The 13,681-nt window shown below is 40.5% G+C and overlaps 1 long non-coding RNA gene across 1 annotated transcript; it reads left to right on the forward strand.

The window, feature by feature from the left end:
* The first annotated feature begins 10,907 nt into the window (after positions 1 to 10,907).
* On the forward strand, positions 10,908 to 11,674 carry LOC132111074 (uncharacterized). The gene is made up of 3 exons (XR_009424723.1): positions 10,908 to 11,028; positions 11,254 to 11,315; positions 11,397 to 11,674. It is a non-coding gene; the product is annotated as an uncharacterized LOC132111074 (long non-coding RNA).
* The last annotated feature ends 2,007 nt before the right edge of the window (positions 11,675 to 13,681 follow it).

Raw genomic sequence — 13,681 nt, forward strand, 5'->3', positions numbered from 1 at the left:
TTTGTACAAATAAAGAATAAAATATACAGTTAAATTTAGGGTTTTCAAAATGTTTTGTTACTACTTGAATGATACAAATTAAATTTAAATTTGAATTAATAATTAAAATGTTTAATTTTAAATAATGAAAATGAATTAAATGTAAATTAAATCAACTAAATTATAAAGCTCCACATTTGTGCTTCATTTGTTGCATTTGCACTAAAAAGCTTCCTGTCATTTTGAAAGGTGAAAGAAATATTCAATTGTCCAAACTTGCCCTCTTTTCTGCTGAAAATCCGAGCTCATAGTTTAAGTAGAGATTTGCTGGCAGACAAAACCAGTAAACCAGAACTCGCTGATCGCTAGAAGGCCTGCTCAGAAATAAAGTAAGCTTTCTTCTTGGTGTGGAGTTTAAAGAACAAATAATATGCCCACAGGAAATGATATTATTATGCAACGAACTTTTGATTTCTTCGAGCTTCTCTGTATGTGGTGAACAAGAAGTGCTCTATCTGACTGAATCACTTTCATCCACAAGCAGAAGCTGATGAGTCACTGGAGGATCTTATGGTTCCTGATTTCATTCAGCCTCCTGCTGCAAACAAAGAGGGAAGAGCATTAATGAAATAATTATGAAGCTCATTATCACGTTCACAAAGAGCGGTTTACAGCTCTGTTCACTCTCACCTCCTCAGATGATCTCCAAACGGGTTGAACTCATTCTGTTTTTAGATGCATCTGTGAAACTTGTAACAAAGTTGAAGAAGTAAAGAATAAAATAACTTTTTTTGTTATTTGATATATTTGTAACGACTTAAATGCTACTTGGATTTCTGTCATAATTTGTATGCAATTGTAAAATAAAAATTTAAATAAACATTTTTTCATTTTCATTTATTTTTAGAACATTTAGGTGATTTTATGATCTTGATTATAGTCTATTGGATGTGAAATTTTCATTTATTTAATTGTTTTATTATAATTACTAGATTTGGAAATTAAATTAAACTTAAAAATTAAAAACAAAATTAAACATTTAACAATAAAACATAAAATAAATTAAATAGTTTTTCCTTTTTAATACTTTTAATCTGTAATTTTTACTTTAATTTAATAAAAATGTAAAAATTAAAATTAAAAATGTTTTAATGAAATATTTTATGTAAAAAAAATTCAATTATTAATTTAATTAATTCTTTTTATATATATATATATATATATATATATATATATATATATATATAATAAAAAAAGTAATTAAAAATATATATTTTCAAATTGTAATTTAAATAAATAAAAAATAAATAAATAGAGGAGTTTCCGGGTGTATCCACAGGACAGAGCAGGAATGTGAGTATCATTTGTTAACAAAAAAAATCGATAGCTCTGAAGTCATTCCTCAATCTGCAGGAGGTTATTGAGGTAATTATTTGAAGGTGCTGAAAGGCAGCTCCAGCAGCTTTGAGCTTTCCCAACAGAAGCACTCTTTCATCCGTCACATTCCTGAGCACAAAAAGCTTCCCTGAGTCCGGAGAGAAATGTCATGTGTTACCATGAAGGAGACCAGCAGCCACAGAACTATTCTAGATAAAATTAGTTCAAAACAGTTTGCTGAAATGGAACAATGTTCAACAGAGAATGCACATCGGTATTTTGAGTTTTTCATGTACAAATTCCACCTTATAGTCTCCATTCATGGAAATGATTAAAAATAAATAAATGTTTAATTATAATTTCTGCCCTATTGCAAATCGGCATTCATTCATTCTGTGAAGGGAATAAAAAAAAATTATATTTACGAAAAGGCCAAAGATGATTTTCATAGCTAGCATGTGTCAAAAATATAAATAAACATAAACATTCACTTTTTGTATTTAACAAGATAAGATCTATTAAAATTACAATTTTAAATAACCCAAATTTTCACAAAAAATATTAACTTTTTTTTTCCTTCAAATTGTAATTTCCACCATATCTCAAATCATATCCTCTTGGGACACAAGCATAGATTTTTATTATATTTCAGTGAAACCCTACATGCCACAGTTTTAAGTTTGGATGTTTAACCATGAAAACTTCTCCTTCTGTATGCAGCACTCCTCTTGAAATATAATATTTTGTAAAGTAAAATAGTATTTCAAACCATTCTCTAATATATTTCATAGTTGGAAATCTTTATACAAATCTTTGTGCAAAGTTTGGTTCAGATAAAAGTTTCCTGAGCTTTCGAAAATCCTGAAAACTCTGATTTCCTTTAAACGCTTATTAAATGAAGACACTAGTTTGATTACAAAATGTAAATCTAAATATTCTCTAAATATATTTTTCCAACATTTATCTCATTTCCATTTTAAAGAGGACAATATATATATATATATATATATATATAGAAATGACTATAAAATCTAAAAATGACTGGTATATTGAATATAAATATTTAATATAAAAACAAAGACATATAATAAAAGTTTTAATAATATATATATATATATATATATATATATATATATATATATATATATATATATATATATATATATATATATATAAATGACTATAAAATCTAAAAATGACTGGTATATTGAATATAAATATTTAATATAAAAACAAAGACATATAATAAAAGTTTTATGCACTAGTTTTATGCACTAGTTTATGCACTGGTTTCGAGTGAGGCTGTTATTTTAGTAACATTTGAGATACTATTATAGTTTTATTAATTGAATGAAATTTTTATATTTTAAATTTTTATTTTATTTAAAAATGTAGTCATATTTTTCCTTTTAAGTAGTTTTTAGTGTCTTTTTGTATATATATATATATATATATATATATATATATATATATATATATATATATATATATATATATATATATGTTTTTATGTATTTTTCTATTTCAATTATTCTAGTCAATAAAGGTAAAAAGAAATTAATAAAAAATTCTACTTGATTCTATTTAAATTCTAAATGTAAAAAAGTATTAAATATTTTAAAATGTTAATGAAAAATGCTGCCTTGAAAGTTTATATATATATATAAATGAAAATATATATATATATATTTATATATATTGTCCTCTTTAAAATGGAAATGAGATAAATGTTGGAAAAATATATTTAGAGAATATTTAGATTTACATTTTGTAAACAAACTAGTGTCTTCATTTAATAAGCGTTTAAAGGAAATCAGAGTTTCAGGATTTTCGAAAGCTCAGGAAACTTTTATCTGAACCAAACTTTGCACAAAGATTTGTATAAAGATTTCCAACTATGAAATATATTAGAGAATGGTTTGAAATACTATTTTACTTTACAAAATATTATATTTCCAGAGGAGTGCTGCATACAGAAGGAGAAGTTCCCTTTCAGTCGGTCATTCTCGACGCCACGTCGGTGACCGACGAATATGGGATATCGCTTCGATAGACCAATCTACTTCGAGTGTAAACTAAACGAGCCAATGCACATTGGCATGCAATTATTGCATCCAGCTGCCGCTGATCATTGCGTGAGTATAAGAGAGCAGCAGGTGCAATGCATACCAGCTTTTCGCTTCGGAGCCGAGCGTTAGTATCGCTCTGCTCAACTGTGTCTGCTGTGAACTACGAGTTCAGCACGCTCTCGGAAGCTACGTATGTTGGCGAGACGGCACTTCAGCGGCGGTCGTTCGCTGCAGTGCCCCAGCCTGCTCGTCGCCGAGGGCAGCCCCCTGCATCTGCCCCCCCTCACGCGCAGCATCTGCAGCAGCCTCCAAGTGGTGCCGTGGAGCTGGGCGCAGGCAGGCTGCCCCTCCCGTCCCGGCCCCCATCAAACTTGGCAGTGAGCAGAAGAGCAAGAGGCCCCGGGACGGGTGACCCAGAGAGAGGTAGCTGCTTTCTGGGGGATGGTGAAGGCACCTCTCCCTCCCCTGGAGGAGGGCCAGGCGGAGAATCTGGAAATCTCGACTGGAGAGCAGTTTTCTCCCTCTCTGGGACCCAGGAGGGCACGGAGAGTTGCGGACGGCCAAGCTCCGGACCTCACTCATCCTCCTCCTTCGCCAGATGGCAGCAGCGGGCGGTTCGAGAGCGTCAACAAAGGCCCTACTCACGCACCCTCTGCCAACCCATGGAACCAGGTGAGCCCTGCACCCCACACTCGCACCACACTCCGGCCTTCTCACAAGCCGCCCGAGTTGGGTCCCTGTGTTCCACCTCGCTGCCCCACTGCGGGTACGGCTGTGGTTCCGCTGGTCCTGCTTGTACGGTTTTTAAGCACCTGGTCAGCGCTACCCAGCCCGTCTCGCTGGCTTCTGCGAACCATCAGCCTCGCCTATGCGATTCAGATCGCCCGGCATCCCCCCAAGCTCTGCGGTGTCCGCTCCACTACAGTGAAAGCGTTCGATGCCCCTGTCCTGCGGGAAGGGATCGCAGTCCTACTGGCGAAGGACGCGATAGAGCCGGTCCCTCCAGCTGATATGAGGATGGGGTTTTACAGCCCGTACTTCAATGTACCCAAGAAAGGCGGTGGGTTACGACCGATCTTGGATCTGCGAGTTTTGAAACGGGCCCTCCATCGGCTACCATTCAAAATGTTGACACAGAAACGCATTTTCGGGTGCGTCCGTCCCCAAGATTGGTTTGCAGCGATCGACCTGAAGGACGTGTACTTCCATTTGTCCATCCCTCCGCACCACAGACCTTTTCTGCGGTTTGCATTCGAAGGACTGGCATATCAGTACAATGTCCTGCCCTGCAGGCTGTCCCGGTCACCCCGGGTCTTTACGAAAGTCACGGAGGCAGCTCTCGTTCCTCTCAGAGAGCAAGGTGTTCGCATTCTCGACTACTTAGACGATTGGCTGATACTAGCACAGTCTCGAGATCATTTGTGCGAGCACAGGGATGTGGTGCTCCGGCACCTGAGCCTGTTGGGCCTTCAGGTCAGCTCGGAAAAGAGCAAACTCCCGTGGAGGATCTCTTTTCTCGATATGGAGTTGGATTCGGTCGAACAGACAGCACGCCTCACAGAGGAACGTGCGCGGTCGGTGCTAGCCTGCTTGAATACGTTCAAGAGCAGGACAGCGGTCCCACTGAAACTCTTTCAGAGGCTCCTGGGGCATATGGCGCCCGCAGTGGCACTTACACCGCTCGGCCTATTACATATGAGACCGCTCCAGCACTGGCTTTATGGCCGAGTGCCGAGGTGGGCGTGGAAGCGCGGCACTCACCGGGTCCAAGTTACACCGGCCTGTCGCCAAACCCTCACTCCGTGGTCAGATCTTGCATTTCTCTGGGCAGGGGTGCCCCTAGAGCAGATCTCCAGGCATGCTGTGGTTTACACGGATGCCTCCACCACCGACTGGGGTCCACGTACAACGGGCATGCAGTCTCAGGGGTTTGGACGGGCCCGCAGCTGCATTGACACATCAATTGCCTAGAGTTGCTAGCAGTGCAACTTGCCTTGAACCGTCTCAAAGGTCTCTTACGAGGCAAGCATGTGCTGGACCGAACGGACAACACTGTGACCGTTGCGTACATCAACCGACAAGGTGGTCTGTGCTTCCGTCGCATGTCTCCTTTGGAGTCAGAGGGTTCTGAGGTCCCTTCGTGCCGTTCACATTCCAGGCCTGCTCAATCGTACAGCCGACGAGCTGTCTCGAGCAATGTTCCCAGGAGAATGGCGACTCCATCCCCTGACGGTCCAGCTGATTTGGAGATGGTTCGGAGCCGCTCAGGTAGACCTGTTTGCTTCTCCAGAGACCTCTCACTGCCAGTTGTTCTACTCCCTGACCGAGGGAACTCTCGGCACGGACGCACTGGCACACAGCTGGCCGCGGGACCTACGCAAGTATGCGTTTCCCCCAGTGAGCCTTCTCGCACAGACATTGTGCAAAGTCCAGGAGGACGAGGAGCAAGTCGTATTGGCCTACTCGGACCTGGTTCCCCGAACTAGTGCTCCACTCGACAGCCCCTCCTTGGCCGGTTCCTCTGAGGAGGGATTTACTGACTCAGAGACGGGGCACCATCTGGCACCCGCGTCCAGACCTTTGGAAACTCCATGTTTGGTCCCTGGACGGGACGCGGAGGTTCTAGGTGACCTACCCCAAGAGGTAGTGAACACCATCACTTCGGCGAGAGCACCGTCTACGAGACACGCTTATGCCTTGAAGTGGAACCTGTTCGTTGAGTGGTGTTCTTCTCGCCGAGAAGACCCCCGAAGATGCCCGATTGCGGCCGTGCTATCCTTTCTGCAGCAAGGGTTGGAGCGAAGGCTGTCTCCCTCCACCCTCAAAGTCCAGGTTGCCGCTATTGCTGCGTACCATGACCCCATGAATGGGAAGTCTCTGGGTAAGCATGACCTCATCGTCAGGTTCCTTAGAGGGGCCAGGAGGTTAAATCCTTCCCGGCCCTCCTGTATACCCTCTTGGGACCTGTCTCTAGTGCTTAAATCACTACAGCAGGGCCCATTCGAGCCTTTGCATTCAGTTGAGCTAAAGTTTCTTTCATTGAAAACTCTGCTCCTGCTTGCACTGGCCTCCATCAAGAGGGTAGGGGACCTGCATGCATTTTCGGTCGACGATTCATGCCTACAGTTCGGGCCGGCTGACTCCCAGGTAATCCTGAGGCCCCGGCCTGGCTACGTGCCCAAGGTTCCCACTACACCCTTCAAAGACCAAGTGGTGAACCTGCAAGCGCTGCCCCTGGAGGAGGCAGACCCAGCCCTGGCTCTGCTTTGTCCTGTCCTAGCATTAAGGTGCTACGTAGACTGGACACAAAGCTTCAGGACCTCAGACCAGCTCTTTGTCTGTTTCGGAGGCCGGCAGAAGGGGAGTGCCGTCTCTAAGCAGAGGATGGCCCACTGGATTGTGGATGCCATAGCCCTGGCTTATCAGGCTCAGGGTGTGCCCTGCCCGTTCAGGTTGCGAGCTCACTCAACTAGAAGTGTTGCATCCTCCTGGGCGCTGGCTCGTGGCGCCTCGCTGACAGATATGTGTAGAGCTGCGGGCTGGGCAACCCCTAACATGTTCGCTAGGTTCTATAGCCTTCGTGTAGAGCCGGTATCCTCCTGTGTTCTCACCTCAAACGGGTAGTGGCACTGAGAGGCCCCGGTTAGTGTCGGCTTGCTCATACCGCTCCAGAGTGTCCGTACTGTAGACCCTGTTGAGATCCTCCATCACCCTAAGCAGCTGGACGTGGCGGAACATCCGGCGCCAGACCTTCATGATGAATCCATGAGAACCATGGAAGGGTGGGTTCCATATTGAGACCTAAGCGGTACTCATATGTGTATAGTCCACAGTATAGCCTTAGAGCCCGTGTTTCCCCGGCAGACTTCTGCCTTCCCAAGAGGGTTTTAATCACCTCAAATTTCTCCGTATACCCCTAAACGGATGCTATATGTGTATTTGCCTCCGAGACCTCCTTCGGGAAGGGTGGGGCTTCCGCAGCGTCCCGGCTCCAAGTGGACCGGGTACATTTTCCCAGTGTTATCCAATCTCACCCAGTGAGGTAGTGCTTTGACAATGGTGAGTGGAGCTACTTGTTCTGAGCCCCGGCCTACACCTAATAGGGGCGCAGGCGGCTCGCACAGGGCACTGGAAGGGGCAGCACCCATGGCGCTTTGATAGGGATCCCATATTCGTCGGTCACTCTCGACGCCACGTCCCATCGCCATGGTTGCTGTACCGCCGCTGAGCTGCCGGGTCCCCGGCTCGGCTCCTCAGCGAAAAACTGGTATGCATTGCACCTGCTGCTCTCTCATACTCACGCAGTGATCAGCGGCAGCTGGATGCAATAATTGCATGCCAATGTGCATTGGCTCGTTTAGTTTACACTCGAAGTAGATTGGTCTATCGAAGCGATATCCCATATTCGTCGGTCACCGACGTGGCGTCTCTGTTCCCTCCTTCAGGGAACGAGGGTTACCATACGTAACCGAGACGTTTTCATGGTTAAACATCCAAACTTAAAACTGTGGCATGTAGGGTTTCACTAATATATATATTGCATTGTAGTGTTAATTTACTTTTAGTTTTAACTATAATATCCATGGTTTACACCAAGAACAATTAGGCAAGTAGATTTTAATTTTGTCATCTTCTGCTTTAAATGCTCAAGCTCTTTAAAAAAGGATTGTATTATGATTTTCAATTAAATTATTTTTTCAAAACGTTATAGTTCTTGGAAAACAGGCCTTAAGGAGTTGATGCCTACTTATGTAGAACTCTCTAAATCAGTCACTTATGGGATTCAATACAGTTTGAATGCTAACTTAGCAGCAGATCACTAGAATTTGGAACAGAGCCCAATCATTCATTCATTCATGTCTTATTGATTTGCAACCTTCAGACCAGAGCAATGCATCACTGAGCTCATTTCTGTCAGCTCTTCTGAAGCCATCAGAGGTAATTATGAGTGCAGATCGACTCATTCTGACCATGCACGAATTAAACATTGACCACAGACCACTGAATTATGGAACATGTTTGATAAATGCATTGGAACGTATGTCTGTCAAGCAAATAGAATCAAGAATGAAACAATGTTGCAAAGCCACAAAGAAGTTTAAAGCATAACCCAGTGTTGCAAAAGACGTGAGAAGATCTGTGCTACATAAAGAGTACGTGAAATTCAGAGAAGTGCTGGAGGCGACCATCAACTTTGACCTACTTCGTAAGGATTTCATTGTGTTTTGGAGGACGTTTGTAGACTATATACTAACCTTGAAACCCATAAACTGAGACTTTTTGAGATGGCCAGAAATAAAAATGAGATACTTCTAATTAGGGGGCTTTAGGGTTAGGGTGCTATCGAACCAAGTGTGAAAGCACCTTAATACTGACACTGAAAGAGCATTTGCTGGATGTCATCACTTTTTCTCAGCTCTGAGATTGATTTTAAACGCTGGATCAACATTGCCCCCCAGTGTCCATTTCTGGTCATTATCAATGCTTCTCTGGAACAAAAGACTGACTGTGCAATCCAGCATTAAATGCATTGCTATTGCTTCATAATAGGTTAAATCTTACTACTGTAAGTCCAAGTCACATCTTATCCTAAACTTAAATATATTTTGCATAAAGAAAATAAACCCTATATTTTATTGTATTCTTATCTTTTAAATAGCATGTTTGGGCATTTATTGATGTACATATTCATTAGGAATTATTTATTGTATGGAAAAGAATTTTGAGTTAAAAATGTATCAGTTTGTCAAATAATGTCACAATGCAAAAAAATCTAAATGTCAAAATGCTAAATCTAAATAAAGCCTTGAGTGATTTCTAATATAGTGCAAACCATAGTGAATGGCAGTTTACTCTTTATAGGTCAGTTCTTTTGTTTTACAGTAAATGCTGGATAGCTCTCCGCGGTTTCCTCTGAAACTGAAAGCATCACTCAAGCGCACAACTCACATTGACATTGATTTTCTTCTTCGGCTCTCAGACATGATGGCTGATATATAATCTCTCTGACTGTGAACGATGAAGATCAATAGTGCTGTCTGAAGCTGCTGGACGTGATCGGTGCTTCTCACACAGACTGTTGAAGCTTCAGTGACACGTTTGTTATGTTTCAGAGCAGATATTGCAAGAATACTGTCAAATAATTCCTATTATTGCGATTTTAAGCAATTCTAATAATAAATGTGGTTGAGGTTTTGATCTGGCATGAAGAAGTGTTAGATGATGTGTTCATAGCAAAAATAATAATTGCTCAAATGTTCATTGAAATCGCTGCATTTTTCTTAAAGAGCACACACACACACACACACACACACACACAAAACAATATATAAGGCAAACGATTCACACCAAATGCATAACTACTGAGATGTCTCAGAAAATATTAAAAGAATGGAAAAAAACATAAAACATACAGCTTTTGTCTGTATCTGTTTGTATGTTGAGGTTTAATTTGTTTGGAAGCTAAAGCCCCAGATGATCACTCCATCATTTGTTTTTTTTTTGTTTTGTTTTTTGCATTGAGTGGTTTTATAAAATCCTGTTATGCAACAGATCTGAAGAGAATAAACCAGACAGGTGACACAGTATTCAGCCTCCAGTGATATATATTTGACTTATTTACACGCAGGAGCTTGTAAGCGAAGAACACAGCATGCAGAAGGCATGCATTCTTCCGTTCTGTTACACCAAGCGTTTCTATGACTGTTATGAAATCAAAATGGAGAAAATATTAATACATAAATGTGGATGTGATCAGCGACTTACACACAAATCACGGCCTGGGTTGGAATAAACTTGACAGACAAGCAAATACAGACAACTATCGCAATTTTCTTAACCAAGTGACTTAAGTCACAATAATATAAGTTATTATTTGATGATTATATTTAATATTTACAATGTGTTTGCAATGCATTACAGCTGATATACTGAAAACATCTGTATCCTCATCGATACAATAGCCTGTGTTGTTAAAAAACTGTCTAATCCTTTGAACATTCCTAACAATAATAAAATATGGCACGACCCTAATTAAAGTCCATTTTAGCATAAATACTTAAATTAATGATGTGTTTGTAAGAAATTATTTTTTTCAGTTCTTATTAGTTTCTCTGCATCTCATTATGTTCAATGCAGTCTAATCCAAAATTCTATCTGGGAAGTTAATAATAAGGTTTCTTAATGGAGGACTATTTTCAGACTATCTGCAGTTCAGCAGTGACCTCTGCTGGTGAGATGAGACATGACAAAAACAGCAGTGTTTGTGTTCACACAGTAGGGGCCCGGGGCCCGTTATTCGTACGTTGCTTAATACATCCGAGATCAAATGACACATCCAAGATGATATCATCGTGCCAATCATGATCCGGTTAATTGGCCACTTTTTTTCCTTTTTAAAAGCCACTGTTAAATTATGTGTTTGTCTATTTATAACAGCCACCAAGATAAAGGCTGAAAAAAAAAACAGGTGGTGGTCCTGCACCAGCAGAGGAGCTGGCCCTTGGATTGAATGAAAACCGAACCATTGTGGAGGGCATCCCTGGGGGCAGCTCTTCCTCAGACCCAAAGACAGGGACCAGTAGCAGCAACACCTTCATTACTGGTAGGCTAAATGAGCGTCCAATTCTCTGAGTACACTGTAAAATGATCTGTTGCTGCATTAAATAAAGTATAATCCAAATGGCTGGTACAGTCATTTCAACTCTTTGTGAAAGTGAAAACTTCTACACTTTTAGTTAATACAATGTTGCCATGAGTTTTGGATCACATTATATTTTTTACAGTGTAGTTAATTGTAATGACAACCCCCCCCCCTTTTTTTTTGCAGTTTTACATAATACACCAACACTTTTACCTGTTCCCATGCAAGTGGTGGCTGAAGCATATGCAGTAAGTTGTGTACTTTTTCTAACTTGCATAAAGGGAAGAAAGTGCAACACTCTGTAATACCCATTTATTTCCATTGCACAGGACCGTGAAGAAACCCTCTCAGGAGACTGTCCTTTGGAGGAAGAACCTGTAAGTGCATAAATACCTTTACACTAATTTGTATATAGTCTACTTGTGTACCTATTCTTTCTGTCTGCAATTTGAGTTGCAGGAGTCCACACCTAGAGAAAGGCTTGCAGAAGAGTCTGCACAAAGAACTAATACAGAGGTGGACAGTGTTGTACTTTTACTTTTTACTTTTGTTGCATGAGGCATGTTTTCACTTTTTTTTTTGTTTTTTTTTACAAAATGACAGGGTGACATCCGTTCCCTCTATAAACGGCATCTTCAACAAAAAATTGAGTATTTTGAGCTGAAAAAAAAAAACGCAAATCAAGAGGAGAAATTGAACTTGACAACTTGAAAAAGAGAAAAATTGCTCTAGAGATAGTTGCTTCAAAAGGACCTTCAGAGTAAGTGCTAATACACCATTTGACACATAGTTATGTAAAGTCACCAATACTACTATCTCTAATTGCAGGCAAAAGATGACTTGCTGGCTTTTCTTTAAAGAATTGTTTAAATAAACCTCCTAAGCATATTTGTCGTCTTTTATTACACATTCAAAAATGGTGTTCCACAATTCTGTCCCATGCAGCTCTGCCACTAGGTTGGTTCAAGTGCACTGGCTGGAGGTCATCATCATCAGGCTGCACCCCCACCACAGGGATCCTCTCCTTTCTGATAGTGGCGATGTTATGCAATATGGCACATGCAACAATTATGTCACAGGCCCTGTCAGGTGCAACCCTCAGACTTTTCAGACACTGAAATCTTTCCTTTAGTTGCCCAAAGGTCATTTCAATGCGTGCCCTTGTCCTGGCTAGAGCTGCATTGTAACGGGTTTGTGGTCCAGGGTTTGGGTCAGGGAAGGGCGTCATAAAATACTGCCTGCAGGCATAGCCCCTGTCTCCAAGCAGGATCCCATCAAAATCCCCTGTATGTAGGCTCAGCATAAGTCTGTGTGTAATACTGTGAGCTTGACATTTATGTTCCCTTACCACGTTCAAATAATGTGCATAAATGTGACTCTGAAACCATCTGTCACACACCATCTGAGAGATTAGTCTGTCAACTGCATATTTTTTTATTTCATTCCTTTTTTTTAAATGTAATAAATTACTAATCTGGAATATTAGAAATTGTAATAGTAACTTACCTGCACATTGACACTGAACCCCCTTTCGGTTCACAAAATCTCCTTCATTTGGGCCAGGTGGGGCCTTGATGGGGATGTGTGTGCAGTCTATGGCAACAATCACGTTAGGGAAGCCTGAATGACACATACTGTTAGTATTCCTTTTGGCATGGTCATGATTGCATGTCATTAACAATTATAAATGTACCTGCAATAGCGAAAAAATTCTGCTTTACAACCTGGGGTCTTAAGTGGCTTGGGAATACCACAAAAACCCCTAAAAACTGCTTGAGTGCCAGGTAAACTTTGCGAATGGCACGACAGACAGCACTTTTCACTAAGTTCTCTGCGTCTCCAATAGTATAAAGGAAAGTGCCACTCGCAAAGAATCTCAGGGCAATGCACACAGTCTGTGCAGTTGTCAAAGCCCGACTCCTCCGTGTTGAACACTTAATGTGTGGTTCCAACAAATTAATGATGTAAATGACACCCTCGCGAGAAAAACGGTATCTCTCAACAATTACACTTTCGCGCTGGGCTAAAGGATCCTGTCTATCCCAGATGTTAAAAAGTTCAATATGTACTTAAAATGAATGCAACTGTTGGTGAAAGATTATTTATGTGTTGTACACCTCTCTCTCCCTCTCTCTCTGTCTCTCTCTCTCTCTCTCTCTCTCTCTCTATATATATATATATATATATATATATAGTGTGTGTGTGTGTGTATAAAGTAAATTATTTGAGGTACAGTGAAAGAGAAGAATATATATAGGTGTACAACACATATACATAATAATCTTACTCCAACAGTTGCATTCATTTTTAAATTACATGTAAATTTAACTTCATTGTTTGTGATTTTGTTTGGCTTAATTGTGTTAATTCTCAGACATGCTTTATATTTTATACTAATGTTTTTTCAATTTTTTATTGTTTTCTGTATATTCAATTTTGTCTTGTTATAAAAGCAAATTTAAAACTCTATTGAAAAAAATATTTTTCTATTAATAAATGGTAAAAAATAATAATAATTACTTTTAATACTTTTACCATTTAACCCTCGGGTGCATGACTAATTAAAAATAATATATATCTATTAAATATTATGCAACATTTCTCATTGTTCATT

This window comes from Carassius carassius, chromosome 30 (genome assembly GCF_963082965.1).
Source record: "Carassius carassius chromosome 30, fCarCar2.1, whole genome shotgun sequence".
NCBI classification, from domain to species: domain Eukaryota; kingdom Metazoa; phylum Chordata; class Actinopteri; order Cypriniformes; family Cyprinidae; genus Carassius; species Carassius carassius.